A 15,014-nucleotide genomic window follows, 5' to 3' on the forward strand; every position below is an offset into this window, starting at 1 on the left:
GTTGATTTGCTTGATTCTCAGCAAACTATTCTGGAGAATGCAGAAAGGGCTAATTGTACATTTTGGATCTCTTGGGTGTGTATGTGGCTCACTAATATAGCTGTCTGCCTTTGTTCCTTCCACCACCTTGACCTCCTGCACAGCTCCTGCAGCACGAACATACAATTCTCCTCAGACCCAGGCTTCAAGGGAAAATTCATTTCAATTTTAAATTCACCCAATAACAACCACGTTTATTGGCCTAGAATAATTTTGCAAGGCGTTTAGCAAATGAAGAGACAACTGTAAACATTTTAAAAAATAATAAAAACATTTAAAAAATCTTTTCCCTGCATTGCCTTTACGTGAGTCAAGAGTTGGAAGGCTGCTCCAATGAAAGGCTTGAAGTAACTTCTCTTCATTAGGAGGTCACACTGCCTGGGTCAGGTCAGAAGCAGGTTTTTGAGAGAGAGCAATAAAGAGGATTTATAGTTTCAGAGACCAGAGCTAGGGAAGGAAGAAATTGGAAGTTTCTGGGAACAAAGGTTACTCATTTGCCTTTGGGAGCTACATTTGAACACTCACTAGAGCATCCGACACTGCTATGGATAGGCAGCTACCAAAGCTAACGGACTAGAGAAGCCTTGGAATCCAAATCGCAATGAGATATCACCTCGCACCTGTTGGAACGACCATTCTCAAGAAGCAAAAGGAATCACAAGTGCTGGGGAGGGTTTGGGGGACAGGGAACCCTCATACATGGTGGGTGGGGTTGTAATTTGGTGCAGCCACTGTGGAAAATGTTATGGACTTTCCTTTAAAGATTAAGAATAAAGCTACCATATTCCTATTCTGGGTATTTGTCTGAGGAATATGAAAATACTAGTTCGAAAAGTTATACATGCCTCTATGCTGATGGCAGCATTATTGACAATAGCCAAGAAATGGAAAAAAAAAACCTGTGTCCATCTGCAAATGACCGGATAAAGAAGATGGTGCATATACACAGTGGAACCTTACTGAGCCATAGAAAGATGAAATACTGCTGTTTGTGCCAGCACGGGTGGATTCTGAGAGTACAACACAAGGTGGAGCAAGTCAGACGGGTCAGAATCCTGTGTTTTCACTCCTCTGCAGAGTATACAACAAACACGTAGGAAATGAACTAGCAAAGCAAGAACAAACTTGTCAAGACAACAGAACGGCGGCCACCAGAGTGGTAGGGCTGTGGGGGAGGGGAGCGAAATAGGCAAAGGGGGTCAGCTGTAGGGAAGAAAAAACAATGGAAGGAAACTAGCCTTTGGGAAGTGAGCACGCAGTGGAGGATACAAATATTGAATTATAATGTCGTACACCTCAAATGCACGTAGTGTTATTAAACCAACACCTGAAGTTTATAGAATATTACCAAACCCAGTTACCTCAATAAGTTTACAACAAACAAACAAACGAAGGACTATTCATGTGATGAAGGAGATTTCTACGCCCATCAGTCTTTGGGGTGGGTGACCCGGCCTGTCGGAACAGAAAGGGATCTGGGGAGACCCCTGAGGAATGACCACAGGAGAGAAATCAATGCCAGCCAGGAATAAAGAGACAGAAAACTATCTGAATATTAGCACTGCCGATGACTGGAGCTATCAAGGAGATTTTGAGGGTATTGCTTACCTTTCCCAAGTATAGGATCTTAGCAGATGCATTGTGTTAGCAATGATTTTCTGGGTAAGTGTGTATGCCTCCCACATATTCTATATTGTTGCTGCATACAAACTAATTTTTAAGGAAGTCTGCCTGTCCTTTCTGTTTTTGAAATCTGATCTGGTAGGAGTCTAAATCTCCATTCCCCCAAATATATTTTGGACCGTCCCAAATTCTGAGGGCCCCACGGAAGCAGTAAAACATTACACAGAACTTGTATAACACGCTTGGGTAACTTTACAGAAAGTCACTCTGTAGTCCTACCAGCAGACAGCTTTGAGATATTCTTAAAGGGGAGGGTGGGGGGGGCGGTGAAGGATTGGGGCGGGGGTGGGGGGGTGGGGGGGTGGGGCAGGGTTAGTTCAGAGAATCTGGTTTCCTGGGAGAAACATATATTATCTGACACAGAAAATAAGAAGAAAAAGGTATTTTACAATCAAGTGGAAAAAGTTAAAAAAGATACATCGAGCAAAGAATTTTTAAAAATCCACAACGATATTTGTGAAATAGAATTAGGTTCAGACTTAATATTTACTTTTATTTTAATGCTGGCTCCTAATGGAACTTAGAAACAGCTGGCTTTGTTGATCTAATGGTTCCATGTTCAGGCTGCATGGGCAGCCGAGTCAGAATCATTAGCGTTCCATTCTCATCAGATCTGTGCTTGAAAAAACGGAGTATGTTCCTGGAGTAATTTATCGTAGACATTTCTTTGTTTGTCTTAGATATATTATTAAAATGACAGAAGGGGGTGAAATGAAATAGTGCAGCAATTACAAAGTCAAAAACTTTTCAATAATAGAGAAGCATTCAACTACATCTTTCATTACCACCATCTGTGTTGTATATCGCGTTTTAAGATTAATAGCAGGCAGGGTTTTGCTGTTTCTTTGTTTATAGGGAATTTAGAGCAAGATAGGTTTTTCCCATCTCCTGAGAATATTTTAAGAAGAAAGACAGTTATCTTTCTTGGGTGGTGAGGACATTTGCAAGGTTTTTCCCAGACTCCCCCCTCCCCAATAAACCGACTGAAGTGCTTCGGCACTGACATATTTTTATTCAAAATAAAGAGCGCATTATCTTTGTACCTAAACTCGTAAAGGAAACTTTTTGATAAGGATATACTCTCATCTTCTTCTGGAATGCTAAGTACAACATTGGCGTAAATTTCAACACTCAGGTAAGACTTGGGGTTGGAGAAAAGTTGTCATCTGTCTTTCCCTAGACATTCTTCAATGTTCTGAAGTGCATCTCCTCCTAGTGGTGTCCTAGAGTTACCACGATTCCAGTGCGGGTAGCTCCCTTCTGAATGCACTTCGACTCACTTTGGTCCCACTCGCTGTCAGGACAACCTGCAGAACACTTGCTACTTGGACAGCGGACCCTGCGCGTGCTGCAGACTGGGGCGTGGCAGGGACTCCCATCTTCAGCCCCACAGCTCTGTGAGCTGATGATGTTAACCTCGAGTTGCAGCACTGTTATTTTGGTATTCCCTTCCTTGAAGTTAAATAGGAACAAAACAGTGGTGGGTGAGCCTCCCATTCAGAGAGAGCAGCATATCCGATGCTGAGTGAGTAACGGGAGAACAGAACCACGGTCCTCCGACATCCAAGCCCGGATACAAATCATCCGAGGCGCTCGCATGCGGCGGGGAGCGCGATGCCAGGAATCACTTCTAGGGCGGCGGAAGGCTGGGCTGGAAGTGAGTTAGCTTTGGACGGGAGTCAGAACACTGCTTTCCATTACCGCCTCCGGCCCGAGCTGCGGGAGCGCAAATGAGTTCGCCAAACGTCTCCCGGCAGGCTAGGCTCCTCAGCCGTAAAGGGAGGGGATGGACCAGAAAGCCCTGGATTTCCACACTCCTAGTTTTCACACTTCCCCGGGACAAAATCCAACCAGGTATTTGGACACACGTTGCCAGGCTTAAAATAGTTTGTGGATTTTCAAATTATTTGTCGAGTCCACAATGGCATTCAGACTCTTTACAGTATGTTCCGCTATAAAAATCTCCTGGTTGTTAATATTTAAAAATTAAAAATAAACATAGTTTACAAAAAGGGTTTATATTTATATACAGAACAAATGTGTGATAGGCACAACATAATATAGCCACTTCCCTTTAAATTATGTTTTTAAATAGCAATAATTACTTAAAACATACTTGAGTATTTAATTCTAACACTAGAAAGCAAGAAATAAAGGAAAGAAAGAGAGAAGGAAGACACACAGCTGGAAAATGTAGGAGAATTGTGACAGCCATTTCAGATAATTGTGGATATTTTTCTTTCATATTACACAAAACAAGTAATTTCTTTAAAAAAAGATTTCTTTTCTTTTTCTTTCTTTTTTTTTTAGAGAGCGGGGAAGGGAGGGAGAAAGAGAGAGAGAGTAACATCAGTGTGTGGTTGCCTCTCACAGGTCCCCTACTGGGGACCTGGCCCACAACCCAGGCATATGCCCTGACTGGGAATCAAACCTGCGACCTTTTGGTTCACAGCCCGCGCTCAATCCATTAAGCCATACCAGCCAGGGCTCAACAAGTAATTTCTTAGAAGTCACTTGGAATATGGGACTTGAAAACATATTATTTATTTTATAGTACTGTTACATTTAAATCCCATTGGTTTATCTTGCACTTTGAGTGAATCTGTTACTCAGACATTACAATCCCCAGGCACACATGACTTGGAAAATATTGTTTCACCAGGTTGAGGAGATCTCTTGGATCTTGACATATTTTCAGCTGCAGTTCTCTATTTTTTTCCAGACTTTTGGAAGCCCTAGAATCATAGAAGTTTAATGTTCAAAGTAACTTGGGTGATGATCTAATTAAACATCTTTGTTCTGCTGACCTTGGAACAGAAAGGTCAAGTTGTTTATCAAAGCCACACCGTGACTAGGCCTGGACTTGAACTCAGTCTCCAAAAGCTCAACCCAGCACTTTCTACACTTGATTTCCTACTTGGAGTTCAAGTTAGAGTAGGAACAATATTGTCTTATATATTCTCTTTCAGTTGGAACCAGGTCTTTACTTGTACCAAAGAACTGAAAAATAAATATACCTGACATTGCAAAATAATCTTTTTGAACTAACTACAAGCTATTTTCCTAGTATAGATAATATTTTTTTCTAATGTTATTTTGTTTATTCCAGCTATTTTACCAAATGCTTGCTCTTCTGAAAAACAATAGTTTTGATAACATATTTCAATTTTGTCTTCAGATGACTTCATTTCCAAAAGCCCTAACTTCAAGAAGTCTCAACATTGCTTATAACAACTCTTTTTTAAGACAAACTTCATATACCCCATAATAGTGCAGTCTGCCTTTTACCTTTCTTAGATTTTAAAAGAATCCATAACACTAGACTAATATATACACTGAATTACAATTAAAACTAGCAGAATATCTGCAGGAGATAATCTTTAAACTGAAGGCATTTGGTTTTCCCAGAAAAACATCAGCCTATGACCAGAGCACTCTGAAATCTTGTGGCCAGCTTAAAACTTGCCCAGATACTTGTACTTCCATATATTTGTTAAACATTTAGGCTGAGTAATTTGGGTTTGTTCATAAACCTATGTATGCAAGGTGTGCTAATTATGGGCATTATGAACCACTGTGATTGGATGCCTCCTATCATAAAGGCACGTGTGTACATGTATACACACACACACACATATAGTTTAGATCATGAGCCAATCAACAATATAGCAAATGAATTACACTGCAAAGTAGGGGCCCCCAACATAATGCCTTTGGGATGTGCTGGGATGGCCACTTAAGGAACCCTTGACTGACGAGATCGGATGAAATGAATGAAGAGTTTCTCGAGAGCTGTTTTGTGAGGTCTTAAATCTTCTAGTAAGATAGGTAAACGTTAACAGGCATTATTTTCTTTTCCATTGTGAAGTCTGTACGTTAAAATTACGCAATTGCAAATTTGGTGTGCTTTTGTATTATTTTCCTAATATTGTAGGGAATTAAAGAGCTTCCAAATATTCAGTCCATCCCTCTACATTCTGATGCAGTTGTCTTCCAACACTTTGGGAGAGATAAGAGTATTTTTTTTTGTTACATAATTTTATGAAAGTTAGTTTTATAATTATTTTGCTTTAAAATAATGACAGCCCTTTTTCCTAATGATAGACATATCTGTTTCTCATCCCTGTGCTCATCTACTCATACTGAGTTAAATCACAGGCTGACAGAAAAGCAGCCCTGGCTGGTGTGGCTCAGGGGACTGAGTGCCAGCCTGAGAACCAAAGGGTCACTGGTTCGATTCCCAGTCAGGGCACCTGCCTGGGTTGCAGGCCAGGTCCCCGTTGTGGGCATGCAAGAGGCAGCCACATATCGATGTTTCTCTCCTTCTGTCTCCTTCCCGTACCTTCTCTCTGATAATAAATAAATAAAATCTTAAAAAAATAATAGGCAGACATATTTGATTCCAATCATAACATTATTACAGAAAAAGAAACCATAACTAACTAAATTCTATACCTTTAACTATGCTAGTACAACTACTTAAGAATATGATATAGTAATTAAATAAAGATATAAAGTTACTGATAGGTACCACATGATTTCCTAAAATAACAGTTTATAAGAAGAATATTAGGTCAATATTTTAAAGTTTGAGACCAAGTATATCACTAAACTTTCTTAGCCTCAGTTGTAAAATGCTCGGTTATTGAGTAATGTAAAATGCTTAAAAAGTGTTTAGTTGAGCCAGGGAAATTGATCATTGTTACTCTCTAGTTCCCCTAGAGTATTACTAATCTTTAACCTTTGCAAAATCAATACATTTTTAGTGCTCACTTAGTATTTGTGTCACAAAGATGTTACTGGGGGCTCATTCACATTATAATCAGAAGAACAAGAAAAAATAGTTTCTTTGTTTTATTTTGTCTATAACAATCTGGCTCCCTTCATGATTACTTACAAATAAAAAGCTACATTTAGTCCAATTTGGTTTGAAATCTAATCAAATCCAGTACTTTGACAGTTCATAAAGAAAATGCTCAGTCTTCTGAAACTGACTACACGACTCCTTATTTCCACCATCCCTACGCACCTGACAGCGTGGAAGGGGTCAGGTGGAAGGTGGGGCTAGGGCCACTGGGGGCTTCTGTGACCATCCAAGGGAGACCAGAGGGTGTTTGGACCCAAGAGATTCTGTCTGGTTTTCAGAGCACTGCGGCAGAGCGGGTGTTCTGTGTCTCTTGCAGAACTTGGCCTTGCCCTTTCTCAGGATCTTCTGCTGGCATTTGCTGTTGACATCTGGAACTGATGAACACAAAGTGTGCTTTTTCTCTGCTCCATCAGCAGCTCTCTGCTTACTCAGCCCTTGCTGGGTTGCAGACTCCAGCACTTCTTGCATCTGGATTCGTGGTTCTGTCTCTCCACCCCACTGTAGTGGTCTCTTGCCGCATGGGACCAGGAGACACTTGGGAGACCGTCTCTGTGTGCCTATGGCCCCTTTCCTCCATTCCGTGTCCACAGCACTGCCCTTCACGGAGACACGGGTCCTACGCACAGCAGTCTCTTCCCTGTGACCCACCCGGAGAACCGGGCAAGCGCTCCTTGTCCTCAACTTCCTGATTGAACTGCCTGGCACATCCACTCCTCAAAGCCAAATCCAGAGAGGAAGACTTAGGACACACACTCTTGTGCATGACAGCTTCCTGCCTGGCACTTTACCCAGGATTCCAAGTGTCTGCTTACTCCTTCTGGCCAACCCAGGACTTCTTGCTGTCGTCTAGTTCACAGAGCTCGAATCTTGATTGGTTAAAACGAGACATAAAAAATATTTAAACTATGTTTTCCTCGGCAATGCTTGACTTTCAAGCCTAATATCTCCTTGAAAACCCACATTTGTAGTATCCTAATCTAAATATTGATGTTGTGTTTTCATTTTGCATTCCTGCCCCAGCAGTTCTAATTTCTCTGAAGCAGCAGGAGCCCGTGGCTGGTTAGGGAGAGGGGTGTGTCGTGAAAGTGCGGGAAGCAGCAGGCCTTAGTGGTTTCCCCCTAAACATGATGTCTGGTGCAGACGCTAAACTTGGCATCTGTTTTTTGTTTTATTTTTTCAAAATATCTAGGAGTACAATGCTCCAGGTTACATGACCTTGTTCAAGCTATTTCTCTGTTTGTATTTGTTTCTCTCTATTGATGTGTTATTCCTCATCAAACCAAGAAGGACACCTATTCAGATACTCTGTGAAAATAATCTTCCTTTAGTGCTTTTAACATTAAAGAGCAAAATGATGGTCCTTACATTGTTTTCAACAATGGACAGAATTTCAAATAAGATTTTGTAAGGTTCGCAATTAAAAATATTAAAACAATAATGTACTATATTTATATCAGGACCTACATGTATTAATATATATAACGTGCGAGCGAGCCCTCTCTTTCTCTGTCGTTTCCTTTCTCCATCTGTGTCAGGCTCTGTCAGGCTCTCGGCATGGACTCCCGCCTCTGCCCTGGCGACTTTACGCGGGCAGATGCGATAGCAGGGCGTGTCCCAACCGCGCTGAGCAGAGCCTCCGAGGGGCACAGTGTCCCCGAGGGAACGGTACAGGGTGTGGCGCATGACTGAGTGTCGTCTTTATTCCTAAACCACTTTTTGCCATTATTACTATTCACTTTTCCCCTAAGTTCATAATGTTTACAACTCATTTATATTTGTTTCCCTTAAATGTATAAACCCTCTTGCATTAAGTTCCTGAACTAATATGCTGCCTTAATAAATAGAACTACTCATTTATTACAGAGAAAGATGTAGGAGAACCTAAAATATTTCATTCCAGGTGCCATTCAAAGAAAGCAGGCAAGTTTCCTACATATGTAAGAAATCTCCTATACAGAAAACATTGGAGAGGTCAGAGCTATTGCATATTTTCTCATGCATATTAGGTACTTCTTTGAAGATGTTTCCATTATACAGAATTTCATTTGCATATACGTAAAATTTTGCTTCCACTAATACACTTAACATAATTGATCTAATTTAATCTAATCTATTTAATCTTCTTAGGTCTTGTCTTTCTGAGTTGAATTTTCTTCCTTTCCATTGTTGTCCACAATACTTGATCAAGTAAAACTGAGATAAAAATTATAATACTAATAAATAAGTTCCTCACAGTCCTGCACATCTAGGGAAGAAAAACGTCAAGTTTAAAAATGGGAAGTTGCGTAATACTACTCAGCCATAAGAAAAGATAAAAATACCCGCTGTGACAGCATGGATGGACCTAGAGAACATGAAGCTAAGCAAAAGAAGTCAGAGAAAGTCAAGGACCATATGATTCCATGCAAATGTGGGATATAAAACTGAAAACAAAAAATGAACAAACAAGAAAAGCAGACAAAACCTCATAGACACAGAGAACAGTATGGCGGTTGCGGGGGAGGGTAGGAAGTGAGGGGTCGAAGGGAATAAAGGGGTCAAATACGTGGTGATGGAAGACTCGGCTTTGGGTGGTCGGCGCCCAGTGCAATATGTGGATGATGTGTCACAGAACTGTGGGCTTGAAACCCACATAATTTTATTAACCAGTGCTGCCTCCAAAAATTTTTAAATAATTAACACATAAAAATGAAAAGTTAAACAAAAAATGGCAAAAATTGTTGCAGAAAACCTTATGATTCTAATTAGTATTTTATTAAAGTTTCACTTTGATAACTTGAAATATTTGGTCTTGTTATAATATATATACTATCTGCAACTTAACTATTCATAATAAGCAACTGAATTTTCCATATTTATTAATTGAAGTACTAAAATAGTGGTTATTACGTAGCTATATTTGCAACTTAACAAAATAATCTTGTTACTTTTTTAACATAGGAATGATGTAAGAAAAATAAACCAACCAAGAAAATTGATTAATCAGACGGGGCAAAACAAAAAATTCCCCAAATTAAATGATGTATGGGGTTTTAAAACCACTAGATAAAACTTAAGTAAATAAAACTATCTATGCTTTTCTTTCTGTCTGAGCACATGGAAATACACAGTTGATAGATTACTTTTCTTGTTATTATTTTCAAACTTCTAAAAATATATATTAAATATTTTCCACAGAAAAGAACCATATGTGTTCTTTAAGTATTGGCTAAAAATTCTCCCTTGGATAAAATAAATATTAACACTTGGCACCAAATGTAAGTTGTGACCATATTTTGCTCAAGCTACCCCTGTATTTTAAAGTTAGAGGAGGAAATTATAAATCCCAAATTTAAGTTTTGTGAAAGTTACAGCAAATCTACAAGCGAATAGCAAAAGACCTCTTGTTCTGTGCCTCGTGAGCTTAGTGCCTCTTTACTATTGTGAGCTTTGAGGGATTTATCCTGGATGCAATTTGTGGCAATTAGATTCTTAGGAGAATGAAGCCATGATGACTTTCCTTTTGTATTCCACTAGGGAAGTGCTCTGCCCCTCCTACACTCCAGAGGGCGCTATATTTCAGCCTAAGTAGGGAATCATTGAGTTCCAGAAGGGTTCTGCACTGTAAAATAGATAGATTAAAATTGTGTACCAATGAAAATATTCAATTACATAGGACTGTCATATACTTATGACATATTCTTGCTCCAAACACGCTCACACACATACACACACACATAGAAACATTGATTTAAAGAGTAAATTAACGGATAAATACTTGGCAGATATGGAATTCCCCTTGATTGATTATTTTCTAGCAATCTCCACAATTCCTACCTTTCTTTGAAAAATTGGAAGGCATCCTTTATAGTGAGATAAAACCAACAACCGTGAAACGTTTTGAGTTATCCTTTCCCTTGCTGATTTTTTCTTTCATGAAATGAAATACTGAATGCTCTAAAAATTAATTTCAAACCTTTGCATTATTAAATATGTTTTCTACTTTGGGTGTTCATGGAAAACAATACAATGATTGATAAATAATAGCACGAGAATACAGTCTGCGTTTCACATACTCACAACTGTAAACCTACTTCTGCCCTGCCCTGCGTTCATCTTAACATTCTGTTTCTTTTTCTTTTTTTTTTTTAAGATTTTATTCATTTATTTTTAGAGAGGGAAGGGAGGGAGATAGAGAGAGAGAGAGAAACATCAATGTGCGGTTGCTGGGAGCCGTGGCCTGCAACCCAGGCATGTGCCCTGACTGGGAATCGAACCTGCGATGCTTTGATTCACAGCCCGAGCTCAATCCACTGAGCTATGCCAGCCAGGGGCAATACTCTGTTTCTTTTTTAGCTTAATGGCCCAGCTCAGCTTGCTTCATTCTCTCTATGCTGCTTCCAGTTGACTTTGTTTTTTCTTGTGTAACATCCATTTTTTCTGCTTCGTTATGTGTCTGAGGGGATGTGTGTCAGATTCCTCTACAGAGGACAAGGATCCTGTGATCCCCCAAATTGGAGGTTTGGACCATTTCTCTTTTCAAACACTCTTTGCCTCTAATTTTCATGTAGGATTGTGTAAAATGCTTTCCTTCCAGGATTCTTCAAAAGCCTCATTTTCTCTGTGGTAGAAAACAAAAATTGTTTATTTGTACATGCCCTGAAAGAAGGACAAGCGCTCTTGCTACTTGATTTTCGTGGGTAGAGTCTGTTTTCTTTTGCAAGATATAACCTGGAAAAATACCAGATAACGAGAGGTTTGGGAAAAATAATCAGGAAAACTGTAACACATCTAAGGTCAGAAACAGGAAACATCTTTTGGTCCAGAGATATTTTTGTTTTACGGTTTCATTTCTTTCGACATCTCCTGTTGCCATGTGGATGCACTCACTAGCAGCTTTAGTTGTCTGTCTTTGCAGGGGACCCCTCGGAGGACTCACAGAGCTTTGCAAAATACTCTAAATTCCCACGATTTTCTACTTTTAAGGGAAAATGCATTTTGGAAATAGTCACTTGCAAACTTGCTTAGCAAGGCTACCTAATTGATATAAAAAAAGACAGCATTTTCAAATACCTTCCATAATGTAACGGGTATGTGGGTTCTAAGCAAAATGCTACGTGAAATATGAAAATAGTACAGCAAGCTTGGGAAAAAAAGTTGATACAATAATGAAATATAATCTTTCCAGTTATTAAATCAATACAGTGTGCTAGTAAATGTATGTTTACTTAACTTTAACTACATGTTTTTAAGTAAAATAGTTCTCACAGTAAGGCTCACAGTAAGTAATTTCCCTTTATAAAGAAGGAAGGTAGATTTTAAGGGAAGAGAATGCATCTAGGAAACAAAGGGCATAATTAAAGAAGCAGCCATTTTCAGCTCAAACACTCCGTTAATTTTGAGAAATCATCACTAAAGATGAAAGTAGGGAGGTGGAACCGTAGGGTTATACCTCTGTGCTCTTGTGCAAAGGGCGAAGTGGCTGAGAAATTCAAATCAATTCACAGATATCAATGGCTGTTGTAGCATTTTATTGAAAGCGAGTCGATTTTATTGATCATCAAAGAAAAATGCCATGGCGTTTGGGGCAGCAGCATAATCAGGGTTGCGTCTCGTCCTACGGTCGCACCTCCCACTGATTTAGACCTCAGTGTGCAGCCTCACACCAGCTAGGTGCAGAGTTAGCGCCTTGCAAAACACACGTGAGGGTGCCGGATCTTTTTCTTTCATTCTTCACATTAATTAGTTTTTCTATTTTTTTTCCTGTCACTTGAAATGATAAAAATCACGTGATGGCAGGGGCCTGTTTGGGGACCTGAGGAAACCCTCAGATCTCTGTGCGTGTGTGGCGAGGCTGAAAGTAGGTGGTCCTTGGGTCCTGTGACCTTCCGAAGGGGCCGCAAAAGGAAAACAGTGTGCAAGCCATTCATCTCGGGCCTGTTTACACAACTGTAAGTGTGTATTGCATGCTTACTGCCACTCCGATGACAGAAGCAGTTATACTTTGACTCAACAGTAGGCTCCTGGTCATCTGCCCTAAAAAACCGTTTGTGATAACACACGTGAAAATGTTTAATGAAACATTTTCTTAGGATCTGATACCTTTTAAGTAAGAATGACCTTTGACTGCTTTAAAGTATTGACAGGTTAACTCTACTGGGTAAGTATTATTACTTTACTGTTTTGTTTTATACAAACACAACTTAATTTTAAGGGAAATGAAAGGTTTCTGTAATCTAGTAGTAAGTACTTCTAAAGAACAGGATTTTTAATCATACCAGATTATTAACTTAATATATATTTTAAAGATCTTTTATATACACTTTACTTTTTATCATTTGTTATAAGATAGCTGGTTTTATCTTCATATTTCCGTGAGCTAGGTATCTCTTGTTGGTTCCGTTTTTTTTTTTTTTTTTTTTAAGATTTTATTTATGTATTTTTAGAGAGGGAAGGGAGGGAGAAAGAGAGGGAGAGAGAAACATCAATGTGCGGTTGCTGGGGGTCATGGCCTGCAACCCAGGCATGTGCCCTGACTGGGAATCGAACCTGTGACATTTTGGTTTGCAGCCCATGCTCAATCCACTGAGCTATGCCAGCCAGGGCTGGTTCCATTTTTAAAATATGTAATTAAGTAGTTCTCCTGGGGAAACTTCCCAGAATTTCTGCATAATAAGTGATTACTTTGTTATGTAACAAAAAAACCTGCAAAATAGTCAAGATCCCTCTCTCACCAATAAACATTTTCACCTGAAAATTTCATCATCTATAATGCACCAAGTACTGTGCTGCTGATGGACACAAAACACACAGAATCCTGACTTCTGAAATACACAGTCTAAAGTGAAGACTGGTTTTGAGCAAACAAATCATTCTATAATATGAGTATGGTGTACTCTGTTGAGAAGATAACTTAAAATGTTTCAAATTTTAACATCAATAATTCATTACTAGATATTCACGAACATGATTTAAGATGAATACCAAGTTTGGCAAAGAGTACTGTATAACACAAGAAAATGTGTAGGGAACATAGAAAAAAACTACTTATCTGAATATATTCTTTATTAATAATTAAACAGATAAGTTTAATTTAACACTTTCCCCCCACAATTTTGGTGCTAGGTCTCCATTTTTAGCCATCTCAGCAACCTGAGGAATGAAATCCATTTTCCAGGATTGAAGTGGCTCATGGAGACCATGACTCTCAAAGATGAGAACTTTATATCGGAATCATGTCACTGGATTTGGAGGAGACATTTGTGGTTTGGGGGAAAAAACAAACATTTTTTCATAGTTTGGCACATCCCACCAACAGGAAGAACACTTGTTTCCTTCTGTCTCCCTGCCATTTCTCCCACTAACTAACAGCAGTCTCACAATTTTAGAAAACCTACTCTGTATGGTAGAGATTTCAGGGAACTGGCAGCTAATTAGGACAGATCCCTCAGTGGGGCTGGCATGGACGCCATGCCAAAAACTCTAAAATACTGAAAACACAATATATGTGAGGAATTTAGAATATTTAATCATGCCATATTTGTTCACCAAGAGTAATTATTACTGCTAACAAAGTTAAAAGGACGTTTTTCTGAAATTAAGACTTTTTATGGAGAAGCAATCATGAGCTCCAATGCTTATCTTCTTTTTCATTAGCTATATTTCTGTGTATATAAAGGATCTTAAAACAGTCTTAAATAAGTATACCTATTATTGATGAAAACCCAAGGAGTCATGAAAAATCTTCAGAATTTCCATAAACGCAGCCAATATCTTGACAATGCAGAATTATATGTGGAGAATATAAATATTCTTTGAAAAATAAATAAGCTTTAGGAAATTGGATCAGTGTTACTTGAAAGCCATAGTTTACTTTTTTAGGGCTCACATTTTCCACCTCACGTGGAATAAGAAATTAGGTCACATTAGAGGCGGTTTCAGTATCACGCAGAGTATCTTGCTGCTGCGCACTCCGGTTACCGTGCCAAGAAAGAGCTCTGTCTAGGAAGGCGGCGGAGGGGAGGGAAGGCGGGGGAAACCGAGCTACTGTCTCTCGCAGCTCGCAGAACTTCACCATCCGTAAACACCACGTTGTTCTCGTTCTCACAGTGGCTAGGAGCCATGCCGACCCTAGAGGGATCTAATGCAAAAGGACCTACTTGAAATGATCATTGTTCCTTGAGTTTAAAAGATGGAGCCTTGCCCCCAAGATATGAAATAACGCCACGCGCACGGAGCAGCTGTTGGACATCGAATGAGGACGCCAGCCACCGCGACACCCGAGGGAAGTGGGTGGGAGGCGGGTTTCGGGCAGAACGAGGGTCGTTTGCGTGCGTCCGCGGTTACGAGGAGCGAGGAGCGCTCAGTACCGCGGTCTCTTCCTCTAACTTTGTTCTTTTAGATTACAGTTGCTCTCTGAGCTGCCCTGAGGATGGCAAAAACGCAA

Source organism: Phyllostomus discolor, chromosome 8, assembly GCF_004126475.2.
Source record: "Phyllostomus discolor isolate MPI-MPIP mPhyDis1 chromosome 8, mPhyDis1.pri.v3, whole genome shotgun sequence".
Taxonomy (NCBI): domain Eukaryota; kingdom Metazoa; phylum Chordata; class Mammalia; order Chiroptera; family Phyllostomidae; genus Phyllostomus; species Phyllostomus discolor.